This window comes from Melitaea cinxia, chromosome 15, assembly GCF_905220565.1.
Source record: "Melitaea cinxia chromosome 15, ilMelCinx1.1, whole genome shotgun sequence".
NCBI classification, from domain to species: Eukaryota; Metazoa; Arthropoda; class Insecta; order Lepidoptera; family Nymphalidae; genus Melitaea; species Melitaea cinxia.
The window spans coordinates 13,453,242-13,472,187 of record NC_059408.1 but is presented as its reverse complement, the minus strand read 5'-3'; the positions used below and the strand labels follow the sequence as shown (position 1 = coordinate 13,472,187).

The following is an 18,946-nucleotide window of genomic DNA, read 5'->3' as shown; positions in this document are numbered from 1 at the left end:
TAACAACTTCATTTGTAATAAGGTCGGTCATAGTATAAAATAAGTTAGTTTTTCAAGACTAAGGTGGAAGGAACTATGAAAAGTGCATCCAATTTTGAGATTAGTAGGGACGACATTACAAAAATTCTTGAAATAAGATTTTTTTTCTGAATATGAAATTGAAATTTAATAAAATCACTAGCCTACATTCCACAGGTAATTATTTCTCTATAAACACAATAATAATTTTCCTATTAACTATTATTGATTATATAAACGTATCATTTAGGCAATTAGAGTATAATAACATCCATTAAATATAAAAGAAATATTTTACGTCGGACGGAGTTTTTATTGATTTATTACATATAGCACAGAAATTACGCCATATAAAGACATAGAAAGCGAACAAATTCGATTTGATACGAAGTTAATTACGTGCAATACTAAATACGGTATTTAGAATTTACGATTAGCGAAGTGCTAATACGACTAGGTATACGGGTATGTAAAGACGGTCTCTTAGAGATCTTGATCAGAATTGCTCGTAGAGATCTCTTCCAGGCAACCTTTATTAACAGAAATTTGTAAAAGTTTAGCCTACTCCTGTCCGTAATTAATTAATTTCGAAATATTATTTAACGTTTCACCAATTAATAAAATATTATTAAAAAAACTTCTCTCTACCCCAGTCATATCTAAAATCGCTTACAAAGAACAATTGACAACCCTAATTAGAACTATTGACAACCCTAAGTAGAACTATTGACAACCATAAGTAGAACTATTGACAACCCTAAGTAAGTCTAATTTAAGGTCGGTATTTGGCCCGTTAGCGTAGTTTATAGTGGCTTTCTGCTCCCCGGGTTGCGGGTTCGATTCCCGCCTGACTCTGGATATAATATTTGTATATATATAGAATTTCTATGTATATTTATCAAATAAAATATGATAAAATATGTAGCTATCACAGTCGGCTGTTAAATTGGTAATCACAAGCATTAAGTTGCTTCCCATAGGAACAGGCGACCGTCTGTTCTTTTTATATACTTTTTAACCGACTTCCAAAAAAGGAGGAGGTTCTCAATTCGACTGTATTTTTTTTTTTTTTTTTTTTTTTTTTTATGTATGTTACATCAGAACTTTTGACCAGGTAGACCGATTTCGACAAATTTTGTTTTAATCGAAAGGTGGTGTGTGCCGATTGGTCCCATTTAAATTTATTTGAGATCTAACAACTACTTTTCGAGTTATATCTAATAATGCGTTTTTACTTGACGCTTTTTTCGTCGACCTACGTTGTATTATACCACATAACTTTCTACTGGATGTACCGATTTTGATAATTATTTTTTTGTTAAAAAGGGGATATCCCTAGTTTGGTACCATGACAAGGAAACCAGGATCTGATGATGGGATCCCAGAGAAATCGAGAGAAACTCTTGAAAATCCGCAATAACTTTTTACTGGGTGTATCGATTTTGATAATTTTTACTTTAATCGAAAGCTGATGTTTATCATGTGGTCACATATAAATTTTATCGAGATCTGATAACTACTTTTTGATTAATCTTTGATAACGCGTATTTACTTGACATTATTTTCGTCACCTTACGTTGTATTATACCTCATAACTTTTTACTGGGTGCACCGATTTTGACGTTTCATATATAAATTAAAAGCTACTATTCGTCACGTGCTCCCATTCAAATTTAATTGAGATTTGATTAGTAATTTGTGAGTTATATCTAATATTGCGTATTTACTTGACGGTTTTTTCGTCACCCTACGTTGTATTATACGTTATATCTTTTTACTGGGTGCACTGATTTTGATCTTTTTTGTATAAATCAAAAGCTAATACTTGTCATGTCGTCCGTTTTAAATATGATTGAGATATAATGAGCAATTTTTGAGTAATCTTTGATGACACGTATTTACATGACGATGTTAAGACGACTGTGGTCATGTTCAATACTTTGCCACAACGCCATCTATCAAAATGTAATGAAATTACTTCGTTCACTATCGATCAAATTACAATATTCCACTAGAGTAGAAAGTAGCAGTTTATTCGTTATAAATATATTTGAGCTTTTAATTTTTGAGTTATCGCTAATACTGGGTATTTACTTGGCTATTTTACGTCGACCAACGTTATATTAACCTCATTACTATTTTACTGGGTGGACCGATATCGATGATTCTTTTTTTAATCGATAGGTGGTGCTTGTCATGTGGTCCCATTTAAATATAATTGAGATTTGACTCGAACTTTTTGAGCTATATCTGATATGGCGTATTTACTTGACTGTTTTTGGAGTTTTCTCCTTAAGAATCGATTTTCATTTAAGGCCCCGGAATGAAAAAATTGAACAGTAAAATCTACTGAACGAATGACCTTGTTAGAGATGGCGTTCAGACGTTTTCTAATAACGCAATTAGGTTCCGATAGATGGCGTTATTGCATTCATTTATTTACAATTTGATATAGTAATAATATATTTCTTAGACTAGTAAGCCTTTTTGTGCCTATTTAGACAGTTGATCTGAAGGGGTAAACTCCAGTCGTGCATCGGAGCTGTGTGAAAACATGAACATTACATATTTTTAATAAAAAAGACATAAACCGTAATTCAATATAAATCTGCTTCAACTAAAAAACCCGCCGTAATAAGCGATGTCAGCGCTTCGCGCGAATCGACGACGGGCCTTTTATGAAATTTCTGCCTACAATCGCTAACAAAATGTTAGAAATAACAGTAGAACATTATATAATTCTACAATTTTATAATGTCGCGTTATATGGAATACGAACAAAGTATTACTATTTTTTCGTCGATCTACGTTGTATTACTCTTCGATGTAATTGAAGTCGGTTTTTTTTTCGTTTGCGAGCAAACACAATTATTATATACTATTTATTACTATAGTAACTTGGTTTATAGAACGCTAGGCGATACTTGATATGATAACGAGCTTTTCCTTCAACGATTCCATAGAAAGTGACCACCCGATACCGGTGTGATGGATTATTGTTATTATATTTACTATTTCTATTTTAATTTACCTGTAGTGATTGATATAATGGTTAAGTGTTAATTTATTATATCTGTGTTAAATTCAATTTACATAAAACATCATTAACTTAAGTCAGTACAATATAATAACTTTTCATGTAAATTTTAATAACGTAAGTATCATTTGTAAAGAATAAGTACGCACGTACGAGGTTTCATTGAATATTCTGTTAAAAAGTATATTATATTTTATTTTTATAATATGTTGTGTTTCTAATAATATGGTGCCAAAGCTCTTTCAACTTCTCAAACAGTGTTGTGTTGGTGAGTACCGCATTTAGGAGGCTGATGACTACAGCTGTACCGCATGTATGAGTCACCGATTTTTTATCTACCTACACATGTAGTAAGGGCCCATTGTAAGTTAGTCATGACTCAGACTCGCCCGGATTCGAGGTCGAAAGGGCTGAATACATACGCTGATTAGAACAACTTTCTAGTACTCAAACAAACGTGCGAAATGAGAAAATTTCCACCGGTACTTTTACCTTTTACAATTTTAATTATAACTCCGCTTCGGCGATAAGATAATTTTAAAGGCGTAAAATATTGTTAGAAAAAAAAAAAACAATTCCCTTTAATTTTTTAAATGTTTCCCGAAAGGAGGTTAATCGATTCTATTCGTAAACTTTTTACGCGTATTCAGCACTATCGTATAACTTTTATAACTTTATAAAAAAAACATTGCTTGCCCGAACGGTGAATCAAGAACGTGCCTAGTCAGCTTAAGCCATCTATTTCTAAATTAAATTTTATTAAACTCTTAATCTATTAACAGTTCTTGCAGACTTAAATACATTCCGAGGTCGATCTTCTTAAGATCGACTTCGACATTCAATTCAGTTCAAATTGAATATTATTTTATTGTTAACCGAATAAATGTATGGCATTAAACCTGCCATAAGTTATACTCAGTATAGTAATACTTTCAGTACAATGCAAGTACGTAAAGCGCATAAAACGATAATAATTTATAATTTATCGCGAGTGTTTTCTCTATTCTCGGCGCTATGGTCTAATGGTCACGATGCATAAACAAATAAAACAATACGCGTCTAAGCGACATCTAAGCTATGTTGTAGTAGGTTATAATGATGTACCTACATGCTAATACGGATTCTAGTTTACAACTAGTAGAACATGTTTATTTGAAATGAAACGTTGTTTTCGTTTGCATGCCAAGCTGCGTCAGAACGTAGAATAACTAGTTACATCTTGAAGATAAAATTCAAGTATATGAAATACATATCTCACTAGAGCTATAAGGTTACAGAATTGTGGGTATGATGTTCCAACAATAGATTGATTGATCGATTAAGTCAGTAACGTCCCAAAGCAGGCAATAGGCGCGTCTTTCTCCGATTTGGAGAAGGGTCGGAGCACCCGCCAATAGAAGACGACAAAAATTTAACTACCTTCATCAAATGTCGCGATTGAAAGCTACCAAATGGGAAAAAAGCAAATTTTATCTAAAACGCAGAAAAATATTACAAACAAAGTTGCATTTAATTTTTGTAATTGTTGTGCACGATGGTGTCTACACAGCCAATGACTGGACAGAATAGAAACCAGGTGGAGCGATGGCGCGTGACGCACCGACAATAAAGCAGACGTACTCACGTGTACACTGTATTTACGATTAGAAAATACAGTACACACATACGATTCAATTGACAATGGTCACGGTCGAGCCATGGATATCTGCGTCCTTTCTCATATTTGCATGCTAAACGCCTGATTGATTTGTGATGTAATTTGTATTATAATCAGTCACACAATTACTCTGAATATGTTATTAATGTTCTCATTCATTACAATGTCTGACATATACAAACATATATTAGTATGGATCATTTGCGACTTTATCGGTATTTATGCGTTAATTGGACATAAATTTCTTGAAAAAAAAATTAGTTTCCACGCTTTTATTATATCATTTGAGATATAATATAGTTTTAAGTTATTGAACTTTTATTGCATTCAAACTAAATTATGAATAAAAATATTATATTTTATTTTAGATGTTTCGGTTTTTTAAGACTATTGGAGTCATGAAATCAGGTGGATCACCAAAATCACCGAAAAAGATAAGAAAACGCTTGAGTGTTTTTAAGATTACAAGAAAATTATACAATAATTATTTTATTTATAAGTTTGAAGTGTATAACTTGCATAATATGTTTATACTATATCCCATATTGTTTATCGTTATTTAGGTTCTTATGAAATTATTTGTATATAAAAATAATTGAATTTTCTCTAAAGTAAATTTTAGAAATATTAAATATGCACGGACCTTTACAATTTCAAAACAAGTACAAAGGCGTTGCAATAACCAACCGTTGCCATAATAATGGCCCATCTCACTCTGTCAATATGGGAAATGTGCGAGAGACATACTCAATACAAAGTATAAGACTCAATACTATAGTGAGAAGTGTTTTATATTATTATAATTATATGGATGTTTTACTACGGCGGTGTTAATTAAGTTACGAATAACGCTGTAAAAACTTATATAACATATATTACTTTTAGAACTAACGTTCTGTAACTAATATAGCAATTAAATATTATCATTGAGTAATTAAGAATGGCTTTCATTTTCGAAGACGATTTCGAGATCATTCTCTTTCTACAGAACTAGATCTAGTAGTTTATAGACAGGCTTTAGAAAATCTATAATAGATGTTCGCGTCTTTAGTAACAATAAACTCCACTAGAGTCCATTCGCGTTACGAAAATAGTGACTCATCGCTATCAAATTAAAACGTGTGTTCAAATTAACCAGTTGCGGTAAGCCTTTTCGGACAAGCGTACTAATTTATTATGATCTAATTGGTCCAAAGCGTAACTAAGCTAAGTCTAAGTGACAGCGATTAGTCACTATCTTCTGAAAGCAAATAGATCACTAATAGTTTACGTCGTGCCGTAACAATTCAAGGAAGTAACGGAGCGCGACGCTGAGACCGGCTGAAAACAAAATAAATTGCAACGCCGAATAACGTCGTGGCATCTGAACACGATAGGATAAGACAGCACAGAGCCAACCAGCCGTGAAAAAACAAACATTCAAGTCAACGACATCGTACACATTAGCCGAACATATAGGCACTTTCAGTTTCGTGAAAATGAAAGTAGACCGTATGCCTCCTGTATGTTGATAGCAAATATTTTTTGTCTATGCTGTAGGAAGAAATTGATGATTCGTTTTATGATGGATGTGTCTGTCCTATGGCTTAGAAGTGTAAAGTGTTTGTAATTCATATAGTGTATGTATTAAAAGTAAGGAAGATTCGTGCAAAGATTCTAACAACTTCGAGATAATTGTGCGTGATCGAAAAATTTGTAATTTTAAAGTTTATTTGTTATTTCAAAATTGTATATCTTATATGATATAAAATTCTCGTGTTACAATTTTAGTTAAAATACTCCTCCGAAAAGGTTAACCGATTGAGAATCTCTGAGAATCGGCCAACATCTATTTTTCATACCCCTAAATTATAAGGGCCGGAGGGGGGGGATTAAGGGATTTAATAACATATATGGCAAAACAACGTTTGCGAGGTCAGTTAGTTGTATGTAAAAACGCCATAAATAATATACTAAACAGATCTAATATTTATTTATCTTTCAACACATTCTACACAGACTGTTATTTTGCTTTTAGCATGACCTAGTAGGAAATGCAGACATTTTAATAGTAATAAACCTTATGCCTATTACATTACCTAAGCATTAAAAAAACAATATATCAAAAGGTCAAAAATCTATATATAAATATTTCCAAAATAATGATTACAGTTACAGTAAAATTCATAGATTATCTTCTAAGATTTTATATAACTTACTTACGAAATGCTTTTTGCCACGTGTGAAATAATTGGCGTTACTTAGATAAAAGCCGATTACTAAAATCCGATTTTACTAAGGTAACAATTATAGGTGACCTATAGGTAAAAATTTAGATATTCCTAAAGTAATTTTCTAAATATTCTGCAGGACATAATACGCGTGAAAAGAAATAAAAACCGAGAGAAATTTTACCAGCACTAATAGTGCAATGACCCACGTCGGGAAAAGTAACCAACACTTGACCACGGTCCAGCTTTACAGACCGTGAAAGTTTGGTCTCTAATTACGCGTAACCCGTCTTCCCTTTCCAGGTGCTAGAATATCTTTGAAATTCATCTACATTACTTAATAAATACTAGTATTTTTTTAAATATACTTAGATGTTAAAGCAAATAGTACGAACGATAGGGGAAGATAACACAAGTGTTATTATTATTATAGTAAATAGTTTTTGGTTTGGAAACACCATAATTAAAGACTGATATGATTATACTGTTTTATACCATAAATGATAAATATCGGATTACAAAACAATTTAAAACTTCGAAATTCGAAAGAATCGACAAACATATTTCTTTTTAGAAGTCACATACATATGCTATAAAAGACCTCGACCCAAAGGAGTGATATAAAAACCATTATAGGTCGTCAACAACATTAGGTTACAGATCGAAAAATTATTGTAACTTAAATAAGTCTAATTGTAAAGGATAAGATAAGCAACAATTTAACGGATGACAAAAACCGAAAGTGCTAATAAAGCGAGCTGTACGTGATATAATAACAAATGAACATCTCGCATGTTTTAATAGAACACAACTGTCTGAGCGGCGCGTTCGGTTTGATAAACGGACTCGTTCAGTTTTACTCGACGCTCCTGAAACGAGTATCGCGTGACGGTTCGTTTCGGTCAAAGTGAAATTTTATATCGTCCGCATTGCTGCGAACACTTCCTCCGCGTTTCGGACCCGGCGATAGATTTACGATTGTTGTTTTACTCTCGCTGTTGCAATATTGTCTAATGTTAGATCACTAAAAACTATACCATGTTCATTTTTCTGACGATAATGAGCAATGGTGGTTTTTTACTGATGAAGCAACGACTAAAGGTAATATATCTATAGAAGGAACAAAATGCGCTTTGTTTGGCAAACGCAACGGAAGTTGAAAGGCGTGGACAATTGCATAGTCAATTTAGGACGCTTTTGTTGATCCAGTACTTGATGAATAAACATTTAAATATGCATTGAAGTTAAACGGAGATAATCAGCTTAGTTAATACATTGAAAATATGTAGCGAGAAAAATTAAATTTAGTTATCAGCTTTAATCGTTAACAGCTGGAACTTTTGACCTTAAATGTTTACTTTATTACTCCCGCTTATATATTTGCTATAAAGTTGCGATGATCTCAGCTTAAAATATAGTCATGCATGTGATGACAATGACATCACGAGCACGACCTTGCCTCACGATGCTTGCGAACATGGAATCGCTAACAAAAATTCTTGAAATAAAATAAGAGATGAATTTGTTAACAATTATTTTCCTCATAAAAGCAAGCCACAACATTGTCATTGAATATGAATGGGAGAATACCGACGTTAACTAATACAGACTTGGAGTTAAAAGGTTATAATAGTTTGAGACAAGTTTGGCAATATAGAAAGGATTTTACACTTGACCTTATAAATTGTGAAAGACGTGAAACCGGGTCAGAAACGTGAACGGCTTGTTCATATTGTCAATTTACATAGTGGTTCAAAGAACAGTAGTGCACTAAACATTATATATATATATATATATATATATATATATATATATATATATATACCTATATATTTATACACTTCGTCCATTTCATGACGTACAGAAATCTTACCTTCAGAGCGGCTAATTCGAACAATAATCGATCGTTTTCGGACCACATTCACTCTTTTTTTTAATAATAATGTGCATCCCGTGAGACGCCGAATAATGCACACTGGAGGAGCTATAGCCGCTGTACAGGAAGACAACTGAAGAAGATCCAAATAATCTATTCGTCGCAGTTCTCACCAACTGGGGTTATGTCCTTCCACTTTGTGGAAGATTTTACGAAAGGATTTTGGTCTTAAAGGCTTTTTTCAAGATTCAACTTGTGCAGGAATTAAAGCCAAAAGATATTAAAAATATATTTGTTTTATTATGATTTAAGCTTATGTAACTCTAAAAAACGTAAAACGATAGTAACATTTTTTACTTAACACTTATAAAAACTTATTAGTAATGGTTTTGTGGTTCATGCATAACCATGTAAGTACTTTTAATTAAATGCATTGTTTTGTTGATTTATTACTCATTATTTATTTCCAATTTTGGGTTACCATTGCAACCAGACATTTTAATCAGATAGTAATGTGTTTAAACATTTGTATTGTATATTATAATTTATAGCACAATAACTTTCAATGGCTAATCTAGATCTAGACATCATTATTCTGGATTGCCTATCATCATTCGCTATAATGACAAACTGTTATTAACATTATAGAACTATTAAAGAATAAGCAACAAAATAAAAATCTAATTAAATTTGTCCAGTTATTGAAAGTAGGAAAACGCAAGTATGCAATTAAAGACACGCCTGATTATAATGAAATGAAACTGTTCCTGATTTATTTTGCATGCAACATTATAAACAATTTTTAAACTTTGTTAATTCTAACAAAATAGATTTGGTAATAATAAAGTATAGGAACACAGAAGTGTATAATTCGTCATAACATATTATTTACATAAAGGAAACAAACGACGTTTTTTTTCTAACACTTTGGATGGACTAGCATGTTTTTATTTAGACGTAAACCTGTTGAATTCATTATAAATAATTACTGGCATAGCATTTATACTCGTTGGGTTTCGTAACAACGACGTCTTAATGCAAGCAGCCTAATGAATGCGCATCTGCCACTCGTAAGAAAATACCAGTGGAATTTGTAACTTGTTTTTTCATACCTACACTTCAACCTTAGTTCTCTCGAATTTAAGGACAAAAAACATTGATTAAAGGCATGGATTTTTAGTAACAATTAACTACTACACTGCTCCCCCATATTATGTAAATGGTAAAACAAATACTTAATTTTCATCACTACATAGTATAAAACAAAGTCGCTTCCCGTTGTCTGTATGCTTAGATCTTTAAATGTACGCAACGGATTTTGATGAGAAAACCTTCCTTGATAAATAGAGTGATTCCAGAGGAAAGTTTAAATGTACGTGCATAATATAGTAGAGGAACACCGATAGTTTTAGAGGTTTCTAATGTGATGTTTTAAATAAACACATTTTTTAGTATTATATATATTGAATTAGGAAAAAATACATTAAAACTAATATAAAGGTGAAGTAACTTTTAAGTAGTGTTTACTCAGAATATGTTTACAGTTTTGTAGTAATTTAATATGTAAAGTGACGATTTTAATAAAATACAAACCACTAAATTATTATAACTATAAATAAACCATGATCGTGTAAGCATTGGTGAATTAATTGGTTCATCGATTACTACAAACATTATCCTATACTGAATTTAATGCAAAGTAATTTGTAACAGCGACGATATTTTATAGTTTAACTATTTACGGTACTATTAATTTATTTTGTGACGCTTTCTAATCTAGGCTCTAGGCTTTGTTATTATTTTTAGAACTTCTTTCTTAAGCTTTGCAAGTTTTCTATTTGATAAATATCTTATTCTCAAGTCAAATACATGTAAACTATTAGGTATCTATAGAGATATATATCAAATTAGAAATAAAATTATATCTAACTAATATTATTATAGAGCTTGATACGTTTATTGAATAATCGTAGTGAAATCTCTAATTCGCTACTAATTGCTTAGAGGTAACATTTATATGTAATAAAACATTAATTATATATTGATTTATATCTTATATATAAATAAAAATGAATGTTGCTAAGCGTATAACTCAGAATGACTCGACCAATTCGGCTAATTTATATTTATTTATGTTCCTTAAGTCCCACGGAAGGTACTTATGCTACTTACTTTAAAAAAAAATTACTATTGACTTTTCACAGAACGAAGTCAGTCCGGGAGGCTAGTATATAATATAATGTAATTGAAATATCAATTATCTATAAGATAATTATCGTTACGAATTAGTTATACTAATTATTTCCTATGTTTGTCTATTAATGTGTTTGAATATCAAATGCTTAGCGATTGCGACTGTTTTTTTGAAATTTGGTAATGCTTTAAATATTTATAGAACAGTTTTCTAATCTTAAATAATGTGTCTTGATATTTATTATTTCTGATTTTATTTCGACATATCATACATGACGAAAACTTCAAATTTATTTTATTTAAATTTGTCTCAAAAAACTTGAAAAAATACCACTTTACATAAATATAACTGGAATAGACAGGCTTATCGCCTAAAATTAAGCAATTTGCAATAAAAAGGCAGTCAGCACGCAATCGATTGCACATATGACACTACACGACAGCAACGAACGTGAGATATCAATTTTTAATTTCTCGCTAAGTCCAATATATCTTTGCTCTGTTTTAGTGCGAAAAATTTAAGTAGTACACAAATATGTTAATTAAAGACCATTGATCACCATAAACAGCACTATCGTTTGTTTTGCTACTGTTAATTGCATAAATTGTTTTCTTTCGACTCATCGTTTTAATTTTTAGACGATTTTATTCAAATCAACCATATCTTTCTTTTTTTTTAAAATATACAAATGAAATTTGATTTTTATCTAAACAATCAATATTTTGAAATTTATATATTACTAGCTGTGCCCGCGGCTTCGCCCGCGTTAAATTAGTGTGTCACAAAGTTTTCCCAGCAAACTTCCAGTGAAACTTTCATCAAAATCGGCTTAGCCGTTCCGTAAACCTTCCTCTTGAAGCTCTCTCTCCATTGGTGAAACCGCATGAAAATCCGTTCAGTAGATTTTCAATCAGAAGAGAATCGAACACATACACTTTTGGGGACTTTGTTTTTTAATACACTAACCGTCGCCCGCGACTACGTCCGCGTGGTTATGAAGATATGCATTACTATTACTATAAAGATTTTTAACGCAAATTATTTTTTAATTCAGTCACTTGAAATGTATATGTTTCATACAAAGTATCAACCCCAATTAAACCCCCTTAGCGGTGTAATATCGCAAAATCCGTTCTTTGCGGACGTAAACTAACTATAATCTACCTCCCTGCCAAATTTCATCTTTGTCCATCCTGGATAGATGGACCATCGAGCGGTTTTTGAGTTCTTGTGATGAGTGAGTCAGTGACCTTTCTCTTTTACATATATAGATTACGATGAATTATTTGAACCCCTTTTTACCATCTGTAGAGCATACATTTTAAATTTCAACTCTCTTACTTCAAAAACATAGGACGTTCATACAAACTTCCAACCCCCGTTTTACCCCCTCAGGGGTCGAGTTTCGCAAAATACGCCTTATAAGGAACCTACCTGCCAAATTTCAAGTTTGTAGCTGTTATAGTTTCGGAGATTTCGTGATGAGTGAATCAATCTACCATCCCCCGTTTTAACCCCAAAAGGGAGTTGCTTTCTAAAGATACATTATTTGAACACCTTCTCACCATCTAAAGAGCGAACATTTTAAATTTCAAGTCTCTTACTTCAAAAACATAGAAGTTTCATACAAACTTCCAACCCCCGTTTTACCCCCTTAGGGGTCGAATTTCGTAAAATCCGTTCTTAGCGAATGTCTACGCCCTATAATGAGCCTAATCTGCTAAATTTCAAGTTTGTAGATACTATAGTTTCGGAGATTTCGTGATGAGTGAGTAAACCTACCATCCCTCGTTTTAACCCCATAAGGGAGTTGATTTCTAAAGATACATTATTTGAACACCTTCTCATCATCTATAAGGTATACATTTTAAATTTCAAGTCTCTTACTTCAAAAACACGGGACTCTCATACAAACTTTCAACCCCCATTTTACCCCCTTAGGGGTCGAGTTTCGTAAAATCCGTTCTTAGCGGATGTCTACTTCCTATAAGGAGCCTACCTGCCAAATTTCAAGTTTGTAGGTGTTATAGTTTCGGAGATTTCGTGATGAGGGAGTCAACCTACCATCCCCCGTTTTAACCCCAAAAGGGAGTTAATTTCTAAGGATACATTATTTTAACGCCTTCTCATCATCTATAGAGTATACATTTTAAATTTCAAGTCTCTTACTTCAAAAAAATAGGACTTTCATACAAACTTCCAACCCCCGTTTTACCCCCTTAGGGGTCGAGTATCATAAAATCCGTTCTTAGCGGATGTCTACGTCCTATAAGGAGCCTACCTGCCAAATTTCAAGTTTGTAGGTGTTATAGTTTCGGAGATTTCGTGATGAGTGAGTGACCTTTCGCTTTTATATATATTATTATAGATATAGATTTAAAAGCGATTGCTTGTTCCAAGTATTTTCAAACCGTGTCCAATTTACCTACTTTCCCCGTTGTAATGACGATGTCGTTCGAATTGTAATGTCTACAAAGAAAACTTCTTTTCTGAAAGCGAAACAACTTTGTTAACCATTTTTGTATTTACTGAGCTTGAAATGCAACATGACAGAATTTAAACGCTTATTTTAAAAATACTGTTTTGAAATTTACATATTCAAGTTTCTTATTTGTGACCTTATTTAACATTCGTGTCGAGAAATAACAATTGCAATAACTTACGATTCACAAAAACGATACACCGGGTTTGTTGTAAGATACGCTTGAAATCTTTATTGTCTATAGCTAGTAAATATTTTATATATGAAATTCTCGTGTCACAATGTTAGTTACAATACTCCTCCGAAACGGCTGGATCAATTTTTATGAAATTTTGTGTACATATCGGGTAGGCCTGAGAATCGGCTAACATCTATTTTTCATATCCCTAAGTTGTACGGGGGGGGGGGGGGGGGGGTTAAGGGAGATGATAATAACATATATGGCAAAACAACGTTCGCGGGGTCAACTGTGTTTATAATATTTAAATCCTATTTCCCTTGGCGAAAAAACGATACAAATTGACAATGTCTTTCAATAACATTTTAAAATTTTTAAAGTTTGTAATATTTTGTAAAAAGTTATTACTGATATAGTTTAAGCTGAACGCGTTTGACTGTTAGAAAAGACAGCACGCCTATCATGTCATGTATATATATTATTGTATTATCAGATTGTAGGATCTACTTTGTTTTTAATTTTCTATTTTGCCTTTTGATAACCCTACTCTTTTTATTTTAAAATCTCCTCTACCCCAATGTTGTCTGGAAGAAATCGCTTACCTAGCGATAAGACCGCCTTTGTTCCATAATATTGTTTTGCAAGTTTTATTTTTAAAGATGTATGTTATGTTAGCTTGTAATATGCACAATAAAGTATATTTCTTCTTCTTCATGTCAGCTAGAAATTAATATAAATTCTCAGTAACGTATGTAAATTCGGATGTGACCGTTACGAGTTCCCTATTTAAACACTTATCAGAAGCGTCCTCGACCGTTGATTCGCATGACGTCGTGTACATAAGCCGAAGCGCGGTCTACTTTACATATATTGAAACCAGTACTAATTATGATTTTAATTTACTTTCATAATAAATCATTATAATCAATTTATTGTCATATATGAAATGGCATTTTGCAGTTATGTTTTCGGTTCGGCTTTTTTATACTAGCAGCTTCAAACATTTTTTTTTCTCTAGAGTCGAATGAGATTAGTGCACAACACTGTAATAATAGGAACGTCACGAGGATTTTCTGCAAAAGTATAAGTCGAGTACCTAGTAAATAACGTCAGTATTTTTATAAGACCAGTATTAAGAATCAATTCGCCAAAAAGTCGAAACATTTGTAGTTAAAAATTTGCAAAAAAAGAATCTGAGTTATTGTATTATTACAATTTTTTAACCGTCACTTAAACACAATATAAAGCCACATACAAATTCCGATGTCCTTGAAAGCATGCCCACGTGCCCTTGGCTGACGTCATCGGTTTGGCTTGATATAACAGCCATTTGTTATCGCTAACATTAGCCGTAAAATATTTGAAACCAATACATTAGTATAGCAGGATATAACTACAATATGTATGTCTACATGATTATGTAGTTGTCTTTATTTCTAGTCTTCTTGGTGAGAGGTACTATGTGTACGTCAAGCTTATGGATAGCTACATATGTACAATGTATGTTGAGTGTGTTATTTTTTTTTTGTCAATAATATGTACATTCAAATATAACATCTTATTTTTAACTCTTGTACCGCCATCGAAGGGCTTACGCCTCACTGTTACACGTGTACCCGTGCATTTGATTAACCCAATTCGACAGAAACTGAGGGCATTTAAATGGCATGAGTACCTTACTAATAATAATAGTACATAGATACAGACCTGTTCATAAGAACGGCTTGGATTCGATGAGCTTAAATTCAAACTCTTGTGGCAAAATGCATTTGTTATTTATCATTTTAATTACCTTTGGCATCAGTTTAAAAGTCTGTATGAATGAAGACGTACGAGATATTGAAATATGTGTTCATACAGCAATTGCTACGTGAGTATAATATTTATTATATGACTAGCTGCCCTGGCGAACTTCGTATCACCTTATTTTTTTTCTGAAATATAATAATAACATAATATATCAAAATAAAATATAGCCTATCTTTTAAGTTGGATCAAACTGCACACGTTATGCAAATTTGACTAAAATCGGTTAAGTAGTTTAGGAGTCCATTGAGGACAAACATTGTGACACGAGATTTATATATATTTGGATATTTAGCAAGTCCCGCAACAGTCGACGCTTCTTGCGCCAGCTCTTGAATCTACTACTACTAGCACTTTCATACTAACATAAACAGCAAAGATATTCACAAATCACTAATTTGAGGCAGTTTCGCGAAGTGGTTTGCCACTAATTGATTTGTGCGGTTAAACCGTCGTGCATTCAACTCCCGTTTCTATATAGGTTTCTATATACTGTTTCTAGTTGTAATGGTTCGGGCTTGTGGTATGTGTATTCGGACCTCCGACACAAGAATCACATCTGCTACTGATTACGTGACCATAAGGGGCGCTTGAGTAATCTTAAAAAAAAAAAAACGAAAGATGGACGGTAATTTCCAGAAGGTTCCTTTATCACTTTTACTATATACATAAGGATTAATAAAAACTATTTTGTCGATAGTTATGACGTTACTTGGCCACTTGTCGTGTCACAAACAATTAGTCACGTCCATATATTTAACACTTAGGGTGCGTTATTGTGATAATTTTAGCGTCCTTGTAACGTAAGGTATGCGAACATGTGGTTTTGTGGTCTTTGGAAATACTTTACCTAACTTAAAAGACACGCAATTATTTGTTACTTTAATTTCTAAAATAACATTGCGAGAAATTGTACCTATACTATGATCAGTAAGTCAGTTCAGCCTATTGCAGACCACAGCTGGACATAGGCCTCCCCAAATTCAAATCCCAAGCGGATGGTCTGGCGTGAGTAATATGAAGTAACAAATTGCAAATTATGAAGGTAAGTAAACCATATCTCTCTCTTATTCTAGAGATAACAAAAAAAATATCTACAAAATATTACATATAAAATCATTAAGGTGTTCTAAGTAATTCAATTTTTTACTAAAATCACCAAAAGACGAATTGAATCATTGAATCATTGAGCACATTTTAATAATAAATTAATAATACAAACGAGTCTACTTGGATCACCGGACATTTTAAAGTAGCTTCGTGCTAGTCTTCATGTGAACAGAGTTTACAATGGGATTACATAATCACTTGCCCCATTGACTTGAGGTTGCGCCGCGCATTACGATTCTAGAAATAGTTGTGCTAATGGGAACTGTGACGGTAGATACGAGAATCAAAGACGCATAAAGTAGTGTTTATTAATAATTTTTAGTTCTTTTTATTGTTTAGTTCACTTGCTTTGCTTACTTGGAAGAGCAAATGGAGCATAGTGGATTATAAAGGTGTATTTGAATAATGAACTAACTGATATGATGCAGGTTACACCAGTTGAATTATATTTTCATATTGTCTGGGTTAATCGAAAATAATGTTGAATTAGAAAGTAACCGTAAATGTAAATATACTTATAATTAGGTCTATTTTAAAGAAAATAGATTGCTAACGAGCAAAAGAGGTTACCATAACTCTTAGTTTAACATAATTTTAAGGAGTGTTGTTTGGAACTCATGTTTCCGAGAATTATTTAGTCAAGATGTTTTAATGCATACTTATATGAGCCTAATTATGTCTATACTAATATTATAAAGCTTAAAATGTATTTGTTTGTTTAAACGCGCTACTCTCTGGTTAGAATTGAGAAATTATTTTTTTGTGTTCGATAGCCCATTTACCAAGAAAGGCTATTTTTTTTAAATTAACGTGTGTGAAACCGCGGGGCAATTCTAGTCAGTCATATATGAGCCAGAATTATATACATCCAAATTCTTATTAAGTCTAATTCTCTGTCATAAAACAATATTTATTTAAAAATTGGTATATGCATTAAATCGTTTTTCATCCAAAAAAGTTACAAGAGTTTGTCATATTAAAGCAGTCCTAGGGCTCTATCGCAAGGACATCCGCCTGTTAGATAGACAACGAAAATGCTAGAAACGTATCGTAAACTTGTTTGCCACTCTAGTGATAATGAAAAAAAAACTTCGCGCCTATTCATGTACAACCAATACACAGATTATGTATCAGAAATAATGAATACTGTCAATATTTATAGATCGAGACGCCAAGAAAATATCAGATAAATAAGCCACATACTCGATATCTATAAAAATAAATAATAAATAACAGTACAGCGCTAGTGAGCTGTAATATGTAACTGGAAATTACGATTCAAGAGTACTGATATAAATAATTCACAACAAAACGAAATATGGAAGGAAACAGAGATTTTCTTATAATTCTTAATATTACAAGTTGCTTATCCTTTTTTACAAAATGTCTGAAATTAATCTAAAATCGGCACACAATTGGTTGACTTAGATATCGCCAAAAATATAAAAAAATTACTGTTGTATAGACAACCTTCTTTTTAGAAGATTAAAAAAGGGCAATGTCCGAACACAGTTGGACGAGATAGCACGTTTCTATTAAAAATAAAACATAACATTCTAACAAGCCATGACGACCACAATTTAGAAAATAAGCAGAGATTTGCGGCGGTGAAAAACAGTTACACTCGGAGACGGTAACCGTAATAGAAGAAAAATAGCTTGAGAAAATTACGACATCGAAGAGGCTGAAAAAGGTAAAGTTATATGATTAACAAACAGTAGCAAACCTCGTGTCATATGCTTATGTAATAAAACTCGGAGGTAGTGTGGCACATGTTAAAAACTGTATGTTTACAACCATATATAGCTTTGATTTAATCTACTCTCAGGTTGCTTGAATGTGAATAACCAACTTTCTCTAAGTAAAGACATTACAGTAAATTTATGAATCTTTTGTCATAGTTTAACTTCCTCTTTGTCAGTTATTACTACACTTGAGAAAATTCAATTAATTACAAACATGTCTTTAGTTTTGTTTTAATAGTTTAATTAAATTGTGTTTGTACTAGGAAAGTTTTGGGGTAAGTGGTTCTGATGATTTCTTTCTCTTTTAAAATACGTAAAGAATGAAAGAAATCAGAACTACCCCAAAGCTTTCCCACTAGCGGCACTTTAGGGTATAAATTGATTGAATTGTAAATAAAAGAAGGTGTTCTATAAATTGAATTACTTGTCCTAACTTTAGTGCAGCGTTTCGGAAGTCATTCGCGTACATATATTGCGGTGGTTTATTTATTTAGATTTGAGCATTAGTCACAGTAATTTGTTGTAACTATACGAATGTATACATAGGCTATACAGTTTTCTGAGCAGTTAAGCTTGTATTGTTTTATCGGACCTCAAAGATAGAAATTTCGACCTACTGGTAAGAGCTTAACA

General features: G+C 32.4%; 1 long non-coding RNA gene across 1 annotated transcript; it reads left to right on the top strand.

Moving 5' to 3' along the window:
• The first annotated feature begins 7,774 nt into the window (after positions 1–7,774).
• Positions 7,775–9,085, top strand: LOC123660080. The gene is made up of 2 exons (XR_006744128.1): positions 7,775–7,813; positions 8,787–9,085. It is a non-coding gene; the product is annotated as an uncharacterized LOC123660080 (long non-coding RNA).
• Positions 9,086–18,946: the final 9,861 nt, after the last annotated feature.